The sequence below is a fragment of the Ranitomeya imitator genome, chromosome 3, assembly GCF_032444005.1.
Source record: "Ranitomeya imitator isolate aRanImi1 chromosome 3, aRanImi1.pri, whole genome shotgun sequence".
In the NCBI taxonomy this organism is placed as follows: Eukaryota; Metazoa; Chordata; class Amphibia; order Anura; family Dendrobatidae; genus Ranitomeya; species Ranitomeya imitator.
In genome coordinates, this window is record NC_091284.1 from 397295338 (window position 1) to 397317691 (window position 22354).

Consider the following 22354-nt stretch of genomic DNA (forward strand, 5'->3'; position numbering starts at 1 on the left):
GGCAGAGCAAGAAGGGACAACAGGCCGAGGGATGATTCCACAGATTTATTATCAAGAACGCTGGAACAACACATGCAGGTAGATCTACAGAGTCCACAATTAGTCCAATGGAACAGGTTCGGGGCACCTCCCGATAATCCTTGTGCCAGGTAACAAAGCAATGGTCCACAATTAGTCCAAGGGATCCCAAAACAATCTCACGAACGACGAGATATGTCCTCAGCTCAAGTCCCGCCCCGTTCGCTTCCGCAGTCCCAGATGGACATGGGGTCTTGCCTCAGCTAAGAATCCCCACTCCTCCTTCAAGGATCAACTCACATCTGATCTCAAAATAAGAATGGATTGTCTGAGCTCCTGGGATCCGCCCATGAAGGGGGTAGGGGTTAAGGCCCCTTCACATTAAGCGACGCTGCAGCGATACCGACAACGATCCTGATCGCTGCAGCGTCGCTGTTTGGTCGCTGGAGAGCTGTCACACAGACCGCTCTCCAGCGACCAACGATGCCGGTAACCAGGGTAAACATCGGGTAACTAAGCGCAGGGCCGCGCTTAGTAACCCAATGTTTACCCTGGTTACCATCCTAAAAGTAAAAAAAACAAACAGTACATACTTACCTACCGCTGTCTGTCCTCCAGCGCTGTGCTCTGCACTCCTCCTGTACTGTCTGTGTGAGCACAGCGGCCGGAAAGCAGAGCGGTGACGTCACCGCTCTGCTTTCCGGCTGACCGACGCTCACAGCCAGTACAGGAGGAGTGCAGAGCACAGCGCTGGAGGACAGACAGCGGTAGGTAAGTATGTAGTGTTTGTTTTTTTTACTTTTAGGATGGTAACCAGGGTAAACATCGGGTTACTAAGCGCGGCCCTGCGCTTAGTTACCCGATGTTTACCCTGGTTACCAGTGAAGACATCGCTGGATCGGTGTCACACACGCCGATCCAGCGATGTCAGCAGGGAGTCCAGCGACAAAATAAAGTTCTGGACTTTCTTCAGCGACCAACGATCTCCCAGCAGGGGCCTGATCGTTGGTCGCTGTCAAACATAACGATTTTATTAACGATATCGTTGCTACGTCACAAAAAGCAACGATATCGTTAACAATATCGTTATGTGTGAAGGTACCTTTACACCTTCTATTCAATGGTTGGGTCCACCAGAAGATTCTAGACTGGTGGGCTCCAGGCAGTCTATGTAATATGTACATTTGACTAGCCACCTGCTGTGAGGAAGAATGGCTATTCCTCCACTAGTGATGTTGACAAAGCTTAATTACATTAGAGCTTAGGGCTGCAAGTATTGGGGGAAGGAGACATTGTTACAGGTGAACTCCCAGCCAAGAAAATACATACAGTTAGGTCCATATATATTTGGACAGAGACAACATTTTTCTCATTTTGGTTATAGACATTACCACAATGAATTTTAAATAAAACAATTCAGATGCAGTTGAAGTTCAGACTTTTAGCTTTCATTTGAGGGTATGCACATTAAAATTGGATGAAGGGTTTAGGAGTTTCAGCTCCTTAACATATGCCACCCTGTTTTTAAAGGGACCAAATGTATTTGGACAGATTCAATAATTGTAAATAAAATGTTCAGTTTTAGTACTTGGTTGAAAACCCTTTGTTGGCAATGACTGCCTGTAATCTTGAACTCATGGACATCACCAGACGCTGTGTTTCCTCCATTTTGATGCTCTGCCAGGCCTTCACTGCAGTGGTTTTCAGTTGCTGCTTGTTTGTGGGCTTTTCTGTCTGAAGTTTAGTCTTTAAGAAGTGAAATGCATGCTCAATTGGGTTGAGATCAGGTGACTGACTTGGCGATTCAAGAATATTCCACTTCTTTGCTTTAATAAACTCCTGTGTTGCTTTGGCTTTATGTTTTGGGTCATTGTCCAGCTGTAGTATGAAATGACGACCAATCAGTTTGGCTGCATTTGGCTGGATCTGAGCTCACAGTATGTCTCTGAATACCTCAAAATTCATTCGGCTGCTTCTGTGCTGTGTCACATCATCAATAAACACTAGTGACCCAGTGCCCCTGGCAGCCATGCATACCCAAGCCATCACACTGCCTCCGCCGTGTTTTACAGATAATGTGGTATGCTTTGGATCATGAGCTGTATCACGCCTTCACCATACTTTTCTCTTTCCATCATTCTGGTAGAGGTTGATCTTGGTTTCATCTGTCCAAAGAATGTTCTTCCAGAACTGTGCTGGCTTTTTTAGATGTTTTTTTTAGCAAAGTCCAGTCTAGCCTTTTTATTCTTGATGCTTATGAGTGGCTTGCACCATGCAGTGAACCCTCTGTATTTACTTTCATGCAGTCTTCTCTTTATGGTAGATTTGGATATTGATACACCGACCTCCTGGAGAGTGTTGTTCACTTGGTTGGCTGTTGTGAAGGGGTTTCTCTTCACCCTGGAGATTATTCTGCTATCATCCACCACTGTTGTCTTCCGTGAGCGCCAAGGTCTTTTTGCATTGATGAGTTCACCAGTGCTTTCTTTCTTTCTCAGGATGTACCAAACTGTAGATTTTGTCACTCCTAATATTGTAGCAATTTCTCGGATGGTTTTTTTCTGCTTTCGCAGCTTAAGGATGGCTTGTTTCACCTGCATGGAGAGCTCCTTTGACCACATGTTTACTTCACAGAAAAACCTTCCAAATGCAAGCAACACACCTCAAATCAACTCCAGGCCTTTTATCTGCTTAATTGAGAATGACATAACGAAGGGATTGCCCACACCTTTCCATGAAATAGCCTTGGAATCAATTGTCCAATTACTTTTGGTCCCTTCAAAAACAGGGTGGCACATGTTAAGGAGCTGAAACTCCTAAACCCTTCAACCAATTTTAATGTGGATACCCTCAAATGAAAGCTAAAAGTCTGAACTTCAACTGCATCTGAATCGTTTTGTTTAAAATTCATTGTGGCAATGTCTATAACCAAAATAAGAAAAATGTTGTCTCTGTCCAAATATATATGGACCTAACTGTAAATTACAGCTAATAGACACCAGAGAACAGTTACCTACATCAAATGGCATATTATTCAAATACAGGACCGGGCAAAAGTACATATCATGACACTCCCACCTTCTTGCCCTCTTTTTTTTTTCTCTGAATTTTCTCTTCTGTTTTTTTGGTTGAAAATGAAAAATGTGTGAGAATATGTAGTCTGTGAAATTGGATGGCAATAGGCCTCCATGCACATTAGACTAACATTAGTCTAATGTTTATGAACTCGCTCAACTATCACCGGACAACTAATGTCAGACTGATAAAGATCCAACATGTCCGATTTCGGACTGCCGATCTTTTTGTTCTCTAAGGTATAAGCCACCACCGACATGTATGGCACCGGCTCTCTCATAGTGAACACAAAAGCGCTCAGCAGTGCAAACGCTCTTTTGTATGGGTTAGTAGGGTGAGACAGATGCCTGCAGAACCTACGTTCAGCTGACATCGATCTAAAGTGTATGTTTTCTTATGTCCTGGTAGTTTCACATTCACCCTTGTGCATATATTTTGTATTAATCTTAGCAGCGCTGTATTCCTATCTATGATTGTGTGCTGTTTCCTTCCGATTTGGCTTAAATAAAGACTTTATTAAAAGCCTAGCAATTTTGTTATGGTTTTTGGAAATTTTGGCAAAATATACCATATGACCTAAACTTTTCTTTGCACTCTAACTGTGCCCTAAATCAAAAAAATTACTAAATAACCAATGCCAATGATAGAAAGCAGGTAAATATTAACCAAAGGTATTGAGTTACACTTAACTTTTATGCTCAATGTGTAATATATCAATAAATACAGCATAAAACATTGGCCAGAATGATAATGATTATATTTTTCTGCTCGTTGGTTTGGCATGGCAATTAAATCAGATCTCCTAGTGAAGATCCTCCCAGCCTTGCTTGATTGAATGCGTAAATCCTTTTGCAGAATGATCCACCATGTCTCAAAAGCCCATGTTTAGCTAAAGTTTGCCTAACTATGTCTTTAGGCTATAGAGAGGAGTTGGGGATATATTCTTTTTTATTTCGAGAATTGGAGATGGTAAGATCCTCTTGTTTGTATGTGGTGAGTTTCCCGATGCACGTGGTATTTAGGAGGACCTACGCTCAGTGAGAATCATATTGATGCTGTATCGATATTTTCAATTACCGTAATATTTTTACGATGTTCTTGTGAACATATGGTCTACTCACTAACCAGAAATTCTCGCATCCCCTGTGCATAGCTTGTAGTAATGTTTGAAGAGAGGTTTGGGGTCCGTGACTATTACAAGTAAGGATTCTATGATAACTCTGTAACGTGTGACTCAAAGTAGACAATAGTTTGTGATTCGTAAGACTTCACAATGGACGGAGAATTGTAGACAACTGACTACTGGTTGGCAGTAGCATCGAGATCAGTGGCAGGATACAGTGCTTTGTTGGTTACGTTCAAGACCTGGAGCTGAGAATTAAGAGGTAATTAGCAGAAAATATCAAACCACAAAGTGAATTTCTTCACCAAAGGTATCAATGTAATCAGTATTAAGGCGCCATTACAGCCATACTTTATATTACAAAATTGTACTGAGGGGTTCAATTTAAGTGGCAAATCTTACTATAATGGCCCGCTCATTAAGATTAGCACACACAACACTATCCTTAATGATCCTGGGCCTTTATGTCTGGTTCTTGTATGACTGTATGGATAACATAATTATGTGTCATAAGAATGTCTTTGTGGTTATTCCTATCTTTAGTGTGAAAATGACTCTTGAAGGTGGGAGGAAATGGGCAATTAAAATCTTGATATAAGTAACGTAGACAAGGAGAAATACGAGAAGTCAAGTAGAAAATAAAACACATGGAGAAACCGACAACCATATTTTTATGGAAACCATAAAATGGAAAGTGATTCAGGATCTTAGATTCAAGCAGCAAGAACTTCATATTTATTGAAAAACACTTAAAAAAGAGTGAATTTTAAAATATCAAATATAAAGAAGACACCAGAGTCCTGTACGGGATCGAAATGTCATGATTAAGAGCTCTCTACAGGTCCAAAAGCACTTATACTGTACTGTTTATGTCATACATGTACATATGTGTCTCGGTTATTTGCTGCCTTCTATGTCATTGGTAGTTTGATTGTGTGTTCACATTTATGAACAGAGATACGCTATGTTGGGCTGGAGGGTAAGGCCTCTGCCTGTGACAGACTGGGAAATGAAAGGTGTTTTTTGTTAATTATTCTAATTTACCAAGATAATGACTTTTGGGTTTTCATTAGCTGTAAGCCAAATCATCAACATTAACAGAAATAAACACTTGAAATAGATCACTCTGTTTGCAATGACTCTATATAATATATGAGTTTCACTTTTTGTAATGAAGAACTGAAATAAATTAACTTTTTGATGATATTCTAATTTAGTGAGAAGCACCTGTATACCATAAGAGGGTAGAGTGTGGATCATATTTTGTGCAATGAGCATTAAGAGAGTTAGTAGTCTACAGAGCGGCTCAGTGTAGTGCAGATAGTTTTATTCCGTAGCATTATAATGACATGGCTATTTTTAAGTGCATCAAGTCGAGAAGTGCTGCAGGAGACCAGAAGAGATGAAAGTCTGCAGAGATGAGCTGCGGGTGTAAAAAGTCATCATGATGGAGATGAAAAGAAAGACAACAACTCTAATCAGAGAACACATCACAAGTAAGATACCTGGATGTAAATGTTTATTTGTGATCCAGCCTGCATCTCATTAGTACTGTGGTTCCTGTATAGTCTGCAGTCTGATGATTACTGGCAACAACTCCCAGTAACTCCATTGTTAGGGTACCGTCACACTAAGCGACGCTGCAGCGATACCAACAACGATCCGGATCGCTGCAGCGTCGCTGTTTGGTCGCTGGAGAGCTGTCACACAGACAGCTCTCCAGCGACCAACGATGCCGGTAACCAGGGTAAACATCGGATTACTAAGCGCAGGGCCGCGCTTAGTAACCCGTTGTTTACCCTGGTTACCATCGTTAAAGTAAAAAAAACAACCACTACATACTTACCTACCGCTGTCTGTCCCCGGCGCTGTGCTTCTCTGTACTGGCTGTGAGCGCCGGGCAGCCGGAAAGCTGTGCTCACAGCCAGAGCAGAGAAGCCCAGCGCCGGGGACAGACAGCGGTAGGTAAGTATGTAGTGGTTGTTTTTTTTACTTTAACGATGGTAACCAGGGTAAACATCGGGTTACTAAGCGCGGCCCTGCACTTAGTAACCCGATGTTTACCCTGGTTACCAGCGAAGACATCGCTGAATCGGCGTCACACACGCCGATTCAGCGATGTCAGCGGGAGATCCGGCGACGAAACAAAGTTCTGGACTTTCTTCCCCGACCAGCGATATCACAGCAGGGGCCTGATCGCTGCTGCCTGTCACACTGGACGATATCGCTAGCCAGGACGCTGCAACGTCACGGATCGCTAGCAATATCGTCCAGTGTGACGGTACCTTTAGGCTGGAGTCACACTTTATGTACCGTATTAAAAATCAGTCAGAGTCTCCCTGCCGAGAGTCGCACGAGTGTAATGCGAGTGTCATGCGAGTGTCATGAGTGTACAATCCGATTTTTCACATCTAGCATCCGATTTACATCCGAGTGCATGTGCTTTTCTCTGTTATTTACACATTTCAAAGGAAATATTCGTCAAAACACGCACACACACACACACACACACACACATATATATATATATATATATCCTAGATGGTGGCCCGATTCTAACGCATCGGGTATTCTAGAATATGCATGTCCACGTAGTATATTGTCCAGCCACGTAGTATATTGCCCAGCCACGTAGTATATTGCACAGCTACGTAGTATATTGCCCAGCCACGTAGTATATTGTCCAGCCACGTAGTATATTGCCCATCGACATAGTATATTGCCCATCGACGTAGTATATTGCCCATCGATGTAGTATATTGCCCAGCCATGTAGTATATTGCCCAGCCACGTAGTATATTGCCCAGTTACGTAGAATATTGCCCATTTACGTAGTATATTGCCCAGCCACGTAGTATACAGCACAGAGCCACGTAGTATATTGCACAGCGACGTAGTATATTGGCCAGCCACGTAGTATATTGCCCAGCCACGTAGTATACAGCACAGAGCCACATAGTATATTGCCCAGCTACGTAGTATATTGACCAGCCACGTAGTATATTGCCCAGCCACGTAGTATGTTGCCCATCGATGTAGTATATTGCCCAGCCACATAGTATATTGCCCAGCCACGTAGTATATTGCCCAGTTACGTAGTATATTGCCCAGCCACGTAGTATATTACCCAGCCACGTAGTATATTGCCCAGTTACGTAGTATATTGCCCAGCCACGTAGTATATTGCCCAGCCACGTAGTATATTGCCCAGTTACGTAGTATATTGCCCAGCCACGTAGTATATTGCCCAGCCACGTAGTATATTGCCCAGTTACATAGTATATTGCCCAGCCACGTAGTATATTGCCCAGCCACGTAGTATACAACACAGAGCCACATAGTATATTGCCCAGCCATGTAGTATACAGCACAGAGCCACGTAGTATATTGCCCAGCCACGTAGTATACAGCATAGAGCCACGTAGTATATTGCACAGCGATGTAGTATATTGCCCAGCCACGTAGTATACAGCACAGAGCCACGTAGTATATTGCACAGTGACGTAGTATATTGCCCAGCCACGTAGTATACAGCACAGAGCCACTTAGTATATTGCACAGCGACGTAGTATACAGCACAGAGCCACGAAGTATACAGCACAGACACGTAGTATATTGCCCAGCCACGTAGTATATTGCACAGCGAGGTAGTATATTGTCTAGCCACGTAGTATACAGCACAGAGCCACGTAGTATATTGCACAGCAAGGTAGTATATTGTCCAGCCTTGTAGTATACAGCACAGAGCCACGTAGTATATTGCCCAGTGATGTAGTATACAGCACAGAGCCACGTAGTATATTGCCCAGCCTTGTAGTATAAGCACGGAGCCACGTAGTATATTGCCCAGCTACATAGTATATTACCGAGCCACGTATGTCACAGGTTAAAAAAATAAAAAATAAACATACTCACCTAACGATCCGAGGGCCCCTTGTAGTTTAACATACTCACCACTCTGGTCGCTGCTCCTCAGCGTCCGGTCTATCCGCCTCCTGGGATCAAACGGCGCTGTGCAGATGGGCGCGTGGCTGCCGCCATCTTGCGTTCCCAGGATGCTTTGCGAAATTACCCATATGACTTAGTGGTCTCGTGAGACCACTAGGTCTTCTGGGTAATTTCGCAAAGCATCGCTGGGAAAGGAAGATGGCGGCAGGCGCGAGTGCCTCAGCGGACAACAGAGGGTGAGTATAGCAGATTTTTTGTTTTTTTACTATTTTTAACATTACTAGGCAGCATAGGCAGCATCAATAGTAAAAGGTTGGGGACACACAGGGTTAATAGCGGCAGTAACGGAATGCGTTACCCGCGGCATAACGCGGTCCGTTACCGCCGGCATTAACCCTGTGTTAGCGGTGACCGGAGGGGAGTATGGAGCGGGCGCCGGAGACACTGACTGCGGGGAGTAAGCAGCGGAGCGCTGGGGACACTGACTGCGGGGAGCAGAGCGCCGGGGACACTGACTGCGGGGAGTGGAGCGCCGGGGACACTGACTGCGGGGAGCGGAGCGCCGGGGACACTGATTGCGGGGAGCGGAGCGCCGGGGACACTGATTGCGGGGAGCGGAGCGCCGGGGACACTGACTGCGGGGAGCGGAGCACCGGGGACACTGACTGTGGGGAGCAGAGCGCCGGGGACACTGACAGCGGGGAGTATGGAGCGGGCGCCGGTCACTGACTGCGGGGAGTATGGAGCGGCCATTTTCTTCCGGACTGTGCCCGTCGCTGATTGGTCGTGGCTGTTTTGCGGCGACCAATCAGCGACTTGGATTTCCATGATAGACAGAGGCCACGACCAATGAATATCCGTGACAGACAGACAGAAGGACAGACGGAAGTACCCCTTAGACAATTATATAGATAGGTACAAGAAAAGCCGGCAATTCACGTGCGTGTACAGTAAAATCACACTGACAGGTTAGAATAGAATAGAATAGAATAGAATAGACATATACACATAGAATACATAGATATATAGCTGTCAGTGACACACACACATACTGTATATATGTATGTGTACTGTATACATATTACATAGATGGAAGAAAAGACGCTAATTAATCTGCCGTGTTCTGTAAAATCACCGCAGGAGCCGACAGGATAGAAGAGATGGATTACATACAGTAAATGAAAATTGAATAGGTAGCTATATAGATGTCAGTGACAAATACAATTAGTACAGTGTGTGTGCAAATTATGGGACATGTATTTAACTATTAAAAGATTATTGTTTGGAAAAAATGGTGTGGGCTCTTGCATAATTTTTGTAACCAGTAGAGGGAAAGCCGACAGCTGGAGGCAGATGTTTATAGTCCGGGAAGGGGGTAATGCCCATGGGGCTTCCCAGGCTATTGATATCAGCTCACAACTGTATACGGTAATTAGCCTTTACTGGCTATTAAAAAAAATTATGTGGGGTCCCCCTATAATTAATAATCAGTAAAGGCTACACAGACAGCTGCGGGCTGATATTATTAGCCTAGGAAGGGGCCATGGATGCTGGCCCCTGGGCTAAAAACATCAGCTCTCAGCCACCCCAGAAAAGGCGCTTATCTAAGATTCTTGCACTTAGCCTCGCTCATCCCACTTGCCCTGTAGCGGTGGCAAGTAGGGTAATAGTTGGGGGTGTTGATATCACCGTTAGGTGACATCAAGCCCTGAGGTTAGTATTTAATAGCTTCAATTAGCTTCAATAAGACCATTACTAAACCCATAGTCACATTGTAAGAAAATACAGACACCCAGAGAAAAGTTCTTTAATTGAAAGATACAGACTCCTTTAATATTCTTAATTAAACCATACTTACAACCACGCCTACTCCCCCGATGCCCTCGTCATCTGTAAAAGAGGTAAAATAAACAAACAACAGTATTCCTCATCTTTCCGTAGAGATGCTTTAAATCCATTTGTCCCACGACGGTTCCAGCTCTGCTACATCTAGGTGGCAGACTGCATGATGCAACCATGCAGCCTGTCATCCAGCAGACACACCGAGCACCTTGTGCTCACTGTCTCTCTGTGAACTGCTATTCCCTGTCTGACGGCACTGCGAGAGTGAGAAAGTTCTCCTGCTCGCGGTGCCGTGTGACATACAATAGGAGTTCACGTCCAATGAACTCACTTCATCTACAGTATGTGACGTCAGCGCGAGCGCTGTGAGAAATTTTCCCACAGCACTTGCATTGATGTCAGAAAGGTGAAGCAGGTTCACTGGTTGTGAACTCTCAGGAGTGCAAAGCATGTAAGGCCATTTTTGTTCCAAATTAATTCAGAAATTGGCTGCACAAGCTTAATAAATCAGCCCTGATACGTCAAACATGATAAGTATATTGTGCAAAATACTTCATATTATGCAATTAAACTTTTTAATCAATTAAGCACAATTTGCTGCATTTTGGTTGACCTTTTTAGATCACTTATGTACAAGAAAACAGCAGAAAGTTAAAAGATGACTGTTACAGGGTTACCGCGACAGTGTGGAGCCAGAAGACCGCAACGTCTAATTTCTCCTACTCTGGCACTGAGAAGAAGCACTACTCCGTTATAATCAGCCATGTTGGAAATCCCTGTACTCACAGCTGAGCTCGGTTAGCCACTCCTTTTCCCTTTATAACCTGGCCTCTGCTATTAATCCTTGTAAGAGCTAGCTATATTGCTGCATGGCTATCAGTGGGAGAGGAGTTGGTATGAGAAGGAGAGTTGGAGGATTTATTAAGTGACTGTTGCTTGGTTTGTACGCATGGTATTTCTTTATCCTTCTCTATTTTGTTTTTCCCCTTCCTGCACAACCCTGTGGATTCCCCTAATATATGTGAGTGGATAGTTTGTATGTCTGGAGTTTTCTGTTAATCCTTGTCTGTGTTGCCCTGTTTGTTGAGTTGGTGTACTGAGGTACACCGTAGCGCCCCCTCTTTCCTGGGTGGGGGGAAGAGAACAGACGGAGGGCTAACTTAGGAGATAAGGAAAGGACGGAGGCCCTGGCATCTTCACCATCTGAAGTATTCCAGGGAGCAGGGCGAGCTAGGGCATCTCCTAGTGTTAGGGGCAGGGAAGAAGCCCCTGGTCCCGGGTCACCCAACAGCTGTGTCGTGATAATGACTTGGAGGTGACTTCCTTAATTTTTTACATTTAAGCATGAAACTATAAAAATGGCAGAAACTATTGGTGCTACTATTTCATGTAGGTCTAGAATAGTTATAGACCACTAATTATTACGTTTTTTAAAAAAAAAATAGCCTAGCATGCTTTAACCCCTTAATAACCACCAATACGTCTTTTAACTGACCTGAGAAATTAGAGAATTGCATCCCCATAAAGGTGACAATCCAGCAACTGCTGTACACTATAGCTGACAACTTGCTGCATCAGCCACGATCAGTGTTTACACCATCCAAATCTGTTTAACCCCTTAGATGCTGCTGTCAACAGTGACTACATCATATAAATGGTTAACAGAGTGTGGGGGCTTCCTCTTTATCCCAATTGGTGCCCTCAGATCATGATTGTGTGGTCCTGATGGTAGCCATGGCAATTCATGATCAAATAGCAGCCTTAGAGTCTGACGGTGGTAGTAAAAATACACATTTTCATTTCTGTCATGCCACTTTGAATTAATTGCTGAAAATCACCTGAAGGGTTAATAAACTACCTGACAGCAGTTTTCAATATGTCGAGGGGTGCAGTTTTTAAAATGGTATCACTTTTGGGGTTTTTCCAATATATAGGACCCCCCAAAATCACTTCAAACCTGGATAAGTCCCTAAAAAAATAAATTTTGTAAATTTCCTTGAAAAAATGAAACATTACTGCTACAATTTTGAACCTCCTAAAATGTTAACAAAATAAAATAACATTTTACAAATGATGCTGATGAAAAGCAGACATGAGGGAAATGTTATTTATTAATGTTTTTCTGTGGTATGACTATCTGGATTAAAGGGATAATCATTCAAAATTTGAAAATTGCAAATTTTTTAACATTTTTCTCAAATTTCTCATATTTTTTTTTATAAATAAACACAAAACATATCGACCTAAATTTTCCATTATCATAAAGTATAATGTGTCATGAAAAAACACTCTCAAAATCACTGGGATTTGTTCAAGCGTTCCAGAGTTATTACCACGTAAAGTGACACTGGACAGATTTCAAAAATTTGGCTCCGTCACTAAGGGGTTAAAATACCAAAATAAAGACTAATTATATTACCAATCCCCTACATCCACTTCCACAACTGGAGTAATTTAAGGTGGATAAAATCAGTTTGTTGGTTGTTGGTTGAACCACTGAATGAATGATTGTCTGGTCAAGCATCTTTATGCTTTTTCACAAAGTCTTATGTTTATAGGTAACTTTAAATTTCTGAGCAAATATCAATCGTACAACTCACAAATGGGCTGGCTGGCACTTTTCAGCCTGGGGGGGCAACCGCAAGGCAGTGGCCCTCCAGTTGCAGTCGCCCACCTTTGCCCTACTTATCTCTGGCTGCTGCATTAAAGCAATAGAGATAACAGGCTTTAAAACAGGCTTGTACATACAGGTCCTTCTCAAAAAATTAGCATATAGTGTGTTAGGGGTCGAGTTCCCGCTTCTGCACAGGGGGAATCTCGAGCCACTTCCGCTGCGGTCTCCCATTCTTGTCCAGCCGCAGTGGAGCCTGCTCAGCAAGGACGTCGGTCCCAGCGTCTTGCTCATTCTCACTCTGTTCTGAGAGTTAGTGCTGCTTCTCCAGTCTCTGCCATTAAAGTCAGTGCTGGTCAGCAGCGAGCGGACTTCTCTGGGACTAAGTCCTTGTCTGCATGTACTGAGCATGCCCAGCGTAAGGTCTCCCGTTGGAGATCGAGGGTCATGTGCTCAGGCTCTGCAGCACATTCCATTGGTCCTCTTGGCAGGTCCTAGAAGGGCAAAAGTGCTGTGGCCACTTCCTGTGCTGCTGCTATATAAACTGCGCATGACCGCACGGCCATGCGCTAGTATTGTCTAACAATTGCTAATGTGTGTATGTTGTGAGTGCAAGTCGTCCTTGGAAACCCCTACCCTAGTGAATGTCTGTTCGCGGAAGGTGTATGGCTGCTACCTAGCGCCCGACTTAGCCTACAGCACTAAACACACATCTCAGCGTCCTGTAGCTGTGCCTGCCAGTACGGCGCCGTGCGCCTGCCTTGCGCTTTCCATACCCGAGTCTGGGTGGTTAGTGGCGTCCGTTAGTGCGGCATCGCTCGCACTCTTGTGCACTTATATTTCTTTAGGTTCTCTACACACCCAGTTGCGGTGTTACGCCAGCAAGGGTCTAATCGGGCTCCAATCCCTTCTGGGGTTAAGTCCGCTGACCACTTGCTCGCGCACTAGTGCGGTACTGCGGTCCTGTGAATTAACAGGATCGCTTTCTTCACGCTGGGTGAGGTTTAACCCACGCGTGTATCCTTTAGTGTACCGCCATATTGTCCGTCTTGCTAGCTGCAGGGTCTTTTACCTGCACGGTGGACCTCGGACTGCGAACGCACCTAGTTTCTTACCATCTATACTTGGTGCGTTCCGCCAGTCCTTAACATAATACTAGCGCCAAGGTCTGGCTAGTATGGCGGACATTCAGCAATCTTTGCGGTATATCCAGCAGTTGGAGGGTAGGTTGAAGGTTCTCGAGAACTCAACCTCAGCTGTGGATGTTACCGCAGTTGCTGTAAAGGCTGCTGGCGTGGCGGCAGCAACCTTGTCCACTGCCACCCCTGTTCCGTCATTATCCCGCCTCCCGTTGCCAGAAAAATTTTCTGGAGATTGCAAAACTTGTAGGGGATTCGTGAGTCAGTGCTCTATCCACCTCGAGCTCCTGGCTGCACGTTTTCCTACAGAGCGGGCTAAGGTGGGATTTATTGTCTCGCTGTTGTCGGACAGGGCGTTGGAGTGGGCTACGCCGCTGTGGGAGCGTGATGATCATGTGGTGCAGAGTGCTCCGTTGTTTCTGGGCACGCTGAAAAAGGTCTTTCTAGGACCTCAACTCACCCATGATACAGCGCTCCAACTACTGGCATTAACTCAGGGTGAGTCCTTGGTCAGCCATTTTTCCGTCCGATTCCGTACTTTAGCTTCCGAGCTGGAGTGGTCGGATAAAGCCCTTATCCCCATATTCTGGAGGGGCCTGGCTGACCATGTTAAGGACGCTCTGGCCACTAGGGAGATTCCTGCCACACTGGAGGAGTTAATATCTATTTCTACTCGTATAGACCTCCGTTTTAACGAGCGGAGGTTGGAACGAGCCCAGTGTAGGCAGAGGTTTCGGCTGGCTCCTACCTTCGCCAAACCTTTGGAATCCCCAGTCCAGGCATCTGAGTCACATGAGACCTTGGAGGTGACACGAGCGGGATCTAAGTCTCAGTCCGCTCGTGCACATAAGGTCCGTCATGTTTGCCAGCAGTCAGGACGTCTTGCCTCCAAGAGTCCTCAGCGGTCGGGGAAACGTCAGCGTCTAGTGGCAGTTGGAGGAGGTACACTAGACACGGCGACGTTTGCCTCAAAGTTGTCCTTCAAGGGGACAATTACCATAGGCCCATCCACTCTTACGGTCGAGCTATGCTTGGATTCTGGGGCAGAGGGTAACTTTATGTCCTCCGCCTTTGCCCAGCGTCACGCAATACCCTTGGTGATGCTCGCCCAGCCAGTGACCGTTCGAGTGGTAAATGGGTCAACACTACCTTCACAGATTACCCACCAAACCATTCCTTTCACGCTATCTGTGTCTCCATCACATCAGGAGATAATCTCCCTATTAGTCATTCCTGAGGGAATTGATGAGGTCCTGTTGGGGATGCCATGGCTTCGCTACCATTCTCCTCATATTGAGTGGTCCTCTGGGAGAATTTTGGGATGGAGTAAATCCTGTGAGGGTAGATGTCAGAGGGAGTGCGTTCAGGTTGCTACTACACAGGTACCCGCAGATCTTTCCTCTCTCCCCAAGCACTATTGGTCCCATGCAGACGTGTTCTCCAAAAGAGCTGCGGAGACTCTTCCGCCTCACCGCCCCTATGACTGTCCTATTGACCTCTTGCCTGGTGCTGAGCCTCCCCGGGGTCGAGTCTACCCGTTATCTCTCCCGGAGACGGAGGCAATGTCCCAGTATATTCAGGAGAATCTGGCAAGAGGATTCATTAGGAAGTCAGTGTCACCGGCAGGGGCTGGGTTCTTCTTCGTACAGAAGAAGACTGGAGACTTACGTCCATGCATAGACTACAGGGGTCTTAACGCCATTACCGTTAAGAACAAGTACCCATTACCCCTGATATCTGAGTTCTTTGATAGGCTACGGGGAGCAAAGGTATTTACAAAGTTAGATCTGCGGGGTGCTTACAACCTGATTCGCATCCGTGAGGGGGATGAATGGAAGACGGCTTTTAACACCAGGGATGGGCACTATGAATATCTAGTGATGCCCTTTGGGCTCTGTAATGCCCCAGCCGTTTTCCAAGACTTTGTGAACGACATCTTTCGGGATATGCTCACCACCTCGGTCGTAGTCTATCTGGATGACATTCTCATCTACTCTCCAGATATAGACTCCCATCGGAGAGATGTTCGCAAAGTCTTCGACCTCTTACGGGCAAACTCCCTCTACGCTAAGTTGGAGAAGTGTGTGTTTGAGCAGGAGTCCTTGCCTTTCCTTGGTTATATCATTTCTGCCCAGGGTTTGGCTATGGATCCTGCCAAGCTACAGGCAGTAATGGACTGGCAGGAACCCCATTCTCTTAAAGCGGTGCAGCGCTTTATGGGGTTCATTAATTACTATCGCCAGTTCATTCCACACTTCTCAACTTTGGTAGCTCCCGTGGTCGCCCTCACCAAGAAGGGAGCAAATCCCAAGTTGTGGTCAGAGGAGGTCTCCAAGGCCTTTCTCTCGATTAAGTCACACTTCGCTAGCGCTCCCATCCTACATCGCCCCGATGTAGATAAACCATTCATCTTGGAGGTGGATGCCTCATCCGTTGGTGCTGGAGCAGTCCTTTTCCAAAAGGATGCTCAAGGTCGGAAGCATCCTTGCTTCTTCTTCTCCAAAACTTTCACACCAGCGGAGAGGAATTATTCCATCGGGGACAGGGAGTTGCTAGCCATGAAGTTGGCTTTTTCAGAGTGGAGACACCTCTTGGAGGGAGCTCGCTTTCCCTTCCAAGTCTTCACTGACCACAAGAACTTGGTGTATATACAGACGGCCCAGCGGCTAAATTCTCGCCAGGCTAGATGGTCCCTGTTTTTCTCCCGGTTCCATTTTACCCTCCATTTTCTCTCCGGGGAGAAGAACGTTCGTGCCGACGCTCTCTCCCGCTCCGTAGTGTCATCTGAGGAGGAGGAGGAGGAGCCTCGGCTTATTGTCCCGCCTGAGAGCTTGAGAACTGTAGCTCCGGTTTCGCTGGAGTCTGTGCCCCCGGGCAAGACTTTCGTGCCAGCTAACTTGCGACCGGAGGTTCTCTCTTGGGCTCACTCCTCCAGAGTGGGTGGGCATTTTGGGACCAAGAGGACTTCTGAGCTTTTGGCGAGAACATATTGGTGGCCGCATATGGTCCGAGATGTCAAGGACTATATTCAGGCGTGCGTTTCTTGCGCCCAGAATCGGTCTCCTCGGCAACGGCCTGCTGGGTTGCTTTACCCTCTACCGGTGGCAGACAGGCCCTGGGAGATGGTCGGAATGGACTTTGTGGTGGGCTTACCCAAGTCGCGTGGCTGCTCCATTATTTGGGTTGTCACCGACCATTTCTCTAAGATGGTACATTTGGTACCGCTTCCTCGGTTACCCTCAGCACGGGCCTTGGCGGTGTTGTTCATGAAGCATGTTTTCCGATTGCATGGTATGCCTGATAAGATTGTCAGCGATCGGGGTCCCCAGTTCGCGTCTCGGTTTTGGAGAGAGCTCTGCCGTTTGCTCAGCATAGAGTTAAACCTCTCCTCTGCATATCATCCCGAGACGAATGGGTTGGTGGAGAGAACCAACCAGACTCTGGTGACATATTTGCGACATTTCGTCTCCGCTAGGCAGGATGACTGGGCATCTTTGCTACCTTGGGCGGAATTTGCCTTGAACAACGCCGTAGCCGATTCCACTGGCCAAACTCCTTTTCTCCTTAATTACGGCCAGCATCCGCGTGTTCCTGTGCCCATGCCCGTGTCATCCACCGATTCTAGGGTGGCAGACTGGGCGGTGGAGGCACGGGACATCTGGGACCGCACACAGGATGCCATTCGGGCCTCCAAGGAGAGAATGAGGGTTTCGGCTGATACACACCGGCGTCCCGCTCCGGTCTTTGCTCCCGGCGACTTAGTGTGGCTCTCCGCCCGTAACATCAGGCTGCGAGTTGAGTCCACTAAGTTTGCTCCTCGCTACATTGGCCCGTTTAAAGTTCTGGAACAGGTCAACCCTGTGGTTTACCGTTTGGCCATTCCTCCACGCCTTGGTATCACCGATACCTTTCACGTTTCCCTCTTAAAGCCCGTTCATTTGTCTCGGTTTTCTGAGTTATCTGCTGGGACATCGGGTTCATCCACGGATGAGTTTGAGGTGAATGCTATTGTGGGAAGCAAGGTGGTACGTGGCAAAAAATTTTATTTGGTGGATTGGAAGGGTCATGGTCCAGAGGATAGAACCTGGGAGCCTGTGGAGCACATTCGGGCTCCGCAGCTCATTGCTGCCTTCGAACGTAGCGAGGCCCAAGGAGGGGGGGGCCCTAGGAGGGGGGGTAATGTTAGGGGTCGAGTTCCCGCTTCTGCACAGGGGGAATCTCGAGCCACTTCCGCTGCGGTCTCCCATTCTTGTCCAGCCGCAGTGGAGCCTGCTCAGCAAGGACGTCGGTCCCAGCGTCTTGCTCATTCTCACTCTGTTCTGAGAGTTAGTGCTGCTTCTCCAGTCTCTGCCATTAAAGTCAGTGCTGGTCAGCAGCGAGCGGACTTCTCTGGGACTAAGTCCTTGTCTGCATGTACTGAGCATGCCCAGCGTAAGGTCTCCCGTTGGAGATCGAGGGTCATGTGCTCAGGCTCTGCAGCACATTCCATTGGTCCTCTTGGCAGGTCCTAGAAGGGCAAAAGTGCTGTGGCCACTTCCTGTGCTGCTGCTATATAAACTGCGCATGACCGCACGGCCATGCGCTAGTATTGTCTAACAATTGCTAAAGTGTGTATGTTGTGAGTGCAAGTCGTCCTTGGAAACCCCTACCCTAGTGAATGTCTGTTCGCGGAAGGTGTATGGCTGCTACCTAGCGCCCGACTTAGCCTACAGCACTAAACACACATCTCAGCGTCCTGTAGCTGTGCCTGCCAGTACGGCGCCGTGCGCCTGCCTTGCGCTTTCCATACCCGAGTCTGGGTGGTTAGTGGCGTCCGTTAGTGCGGCATCGCTCGCACTCTTGTGCACTTATATTTCTTTAGGTTCTCTACACACCCAGTTGCGGTGTTACGCCAGCAAGGGTCTAATCGGGCTCCAATCCCTTCTGGGGTTAAGTCCGCTGACCACTTGCTCGCGCACTAGTGCGGTACTGCGGTCCTGTGAATTAACAGGATCGCTTTCTTCACGCTGGGTGAGGTTTAACCCACGCGTGTATCCTTTAGTGTACCGCCATATTGTCCGTCTTGCTAGCTGCAGGGTCTTTTACCTGCACGGTGGACCTCGGACTGCGAACGCACCTAGTTTCTTACCATCTATACTTGGTGCGTTCCGCCAGTCCTTAACATAGTGTTAAATTTCATTATTTACCATAATGTAATGATTACAATTAAACTTTCATATATTATAGATTCATTATCCACCAACTGAAATTTGTCAGGTCTTTTATTGTTTTAATACTGATGATTTTGGCATACAACTCCTGATAACCCAAAAAACCTGTCTCAATAAATTAGCATATTTCACCCATCCAATCAAATAAAAGTGTTTTTTAATAACAAACAAAAAAAAACAACAAATAATAATGTTCAGTTATGCACTCAATACTTGGTCGGGAATCCTTTGGCAGAAATGACTGCTTCAATGCGGCGTGGCATGGAGGCAATCAGCTTGTGACACTGCTGAGATGTTATGGAGGCCCAGGATGCTTCAATAGCGGCCTTAAGCTCATCCAGTGTGTTGGGTCTTGCGTCTCTCAACTTTCTCTTCACAATATCCCACAGATTCTCTATGGGGTTCAGGTCAGGAGAGTTGGCAGGCCAATTGAGCACAGTAATACCATGGTCAGTAAACCATTTACCAGTGGTTTTGGCACTGTGAGCAGGTGCCAGGTCGTGCTGAAAAATGAAATCTTCATCTCCATAAAGCATTTCAGCCGATGGAAGCATGAAGTGCTCCAAAATCTCCTGATAGCTAGCTGCATTGACCCTGCCCTTGATGAAACACAGTGGACCAACACCAGCAGCTGACATGGCACCCCACACCATCACTGACTGTGGGTACTTGACACTGGACTTCAGGCATTTTGGCATTTCCTTCTCCCCAGTCTTCCTCCAGACTCTGGCACCTTGATTTCCGAATGACATGCAAAATTTGCTTTCATCAGAAAAAAGTACTTGGGACCACTTAGCAACAGTCCAGTGCTGCTTCTCTGTAGCCCAGGTCAGGCGCCTCTGCCGCTGTTTATGGTTCAAAAGTGGCTTTACCTGGGGAATGCGGCACCTGTAGCCCATTTCCTGCACACGCCTGTGCACGGTGGCTCTGGATGTTTCCACACCAGACTCAGTCCACTGCTTCCTCAGGTTCCCCAAGGTCTGGAATCGGTCCTTCTCCACAATCTTCCTCAGGGTCCGGTCTCCTCTTCTCGTTGTACAGCGTTTTCTGCCACATTGTTTCCTTCCAACAGACTTACCATTGAGGTGCCTTGATACAGCACTCTGGGAACAGCCTATTTGTTGAGAAATTTCTTTCTGGTCTTACCCTCTTGCTTGAGGGTGTCAATGATGGCCTTCTTGACATCTGTCAGGTCGCTAGTCTTACCCATGATGGGGGTTTTGAGTAATGAACCAGGCAGGGAGTTTATAAAAGCCTCAGGTATCTTTTGCATGTGTTTAGAGTTAATTAGTTGATTCAGAAGATTAGGGTAATAGGTCGTTTAGAGAACCTTTTCTTGATATGCTAATTTATTGAGACAGGTTTTTTTGGGTTATCAGGAGTTGTATGCCAAAATCATCAGTATTAAAACAATAAAAGACCTGACAAATTTCAGTTGGTGGATAATGAATCTATAATATATGAAAGTTTAATTGTAATCATTACATTATGGTAAATAATGAAATTTAACACTATATGCTAATTTTTTGAGAAGGACCTGTAGATATATAAATAGAACTGAGCTTGCTGCATAGATATGGGAGCAGAACCAAGCTTACTGCCTACATAGATACTGTAAAAGAAGCAAGATGACTACATAGACACGAGAAGGATGGATTACTACGTAGATAAGGGAGCAGAACCGAGCTTACTACAGACAGATGGGAGCAGAACTGAGCTTACTACAGAGATATGGCAGCAGAACCAAGCTTACAACAGAGATATGGGAGCAGAACCAAGATTACTACAGAGATATGGGAGCAGAACCAAACTTACTACTGAGACATGGGAACAGAACTGAGCTTACTACAGAGATATGGGAGCAGAACCGAGCTTACTACAGAGTTATGTGAGCAGAACCGACCTTACTACAGAGATATGGAAGCAGAACCAAGCTTACTACAGAGACATGAGAGCAGAACCGAGTTTACTACAGAGACATGAGAGCAGAACTGAGCTTACTCTACAGATATGGGAGCAGAACTGAGCTTAATACAGAGATATGGGAGCAGAACTGAGCTTAATACAGAGACATGAGAGCAGAATGAAGCTTTCTACAGAGACATGAGAGCAGAACCGAACTTACTACAGAGATATGGGAGCAGAACCGAGTTTACTACAGAAATATAGGAGCGGAGCCAAGCTTACCACAGAGACATGGGAGCAGAACAGAGCTTGCTACAGTGGTATTGGTGAGGAACTGAGCTTACTACTACAGAGATAAAGCAGAACTGAGCATACTACAGAGATATGGGAGCAGAACTGAGCTTACTACAGAGCTTAGGGAGCAAAACAGAGCTTACTACGGAGATAAGGGAGCAGAATAGAGTTTACTACAGAGATAATGGAGCAGAATGCAGATTACTACAGAGATAAGGGAGCAGGTCTGAGCTTACTATAGAGATATGGAAGCAGAACTGAACTTACTACAGAGACATGGGAGCAGAACAGAGCTTACTACAGAGATAAGAGAGCAGAACCAAGCTTACTACAGAGATAAGGGAGCAGAACAGAGCTTACTACAGAGTTATGGGAGAAGAGCCAAGTTTACTACAGAGACGTGGGAGCAGAACAGAGCTGTGGGAGAAGAACCGAGCTTACTACAGAGATATGGGAGCAGAACCAAGCTTACTAGAGATATGGGAGCAAAACTGAGCTTACTACAGAGATGAGGGAGGAAATCCAAGCTTACTAAGTCTACTACATAGATACTGGAACAGAACCAAGCTTATGGCATGAATATGGTACCAGAATCTAGATTATTACATCAATACAATACCAAAATCAAGCTTACTGCTTAGATATGGTACCATAACTGAGCTTACTTACAAACATACATATATCTCTAGAAACACTGACAAGTAAACACACAGTACGGCAGGGACACTGCTAGGGTTCTAAAAGGTCAGGGGTACATGCCCCAAAGTGCATGTCTCCCAATTAGTGATGAGCGAGTATATTCGTTGCTCGGGTTTTCCCGAGTATGCTCGGGTGTCCTCTGAGTATTTTGACATGCTCGGAGATTTAGTTTTTTCGACACAGCTGCATGATTTGTGGCTGCTGGACAGCCTGAACACATGCAGGGATTGCCTATTTGTTAGGGAACCCGCAAATCAGGCAGCTGTGTCGACAAAAACTAAATCTCCTATATGGATGACTATGAACTGTGCAGTATATTATATAGAGGACTATGGGGGTGCATTATATTATAAGGAGGACTATGGGGGTGCAATATACTTCTTATATGGATCCCCATGACTTCTATGTAGTGTATTTTAATATATGGAGGACTATGAGGAGTGTATAATACTATATGGAGGACTGAGGAGTGTATTATACTATATGGAGG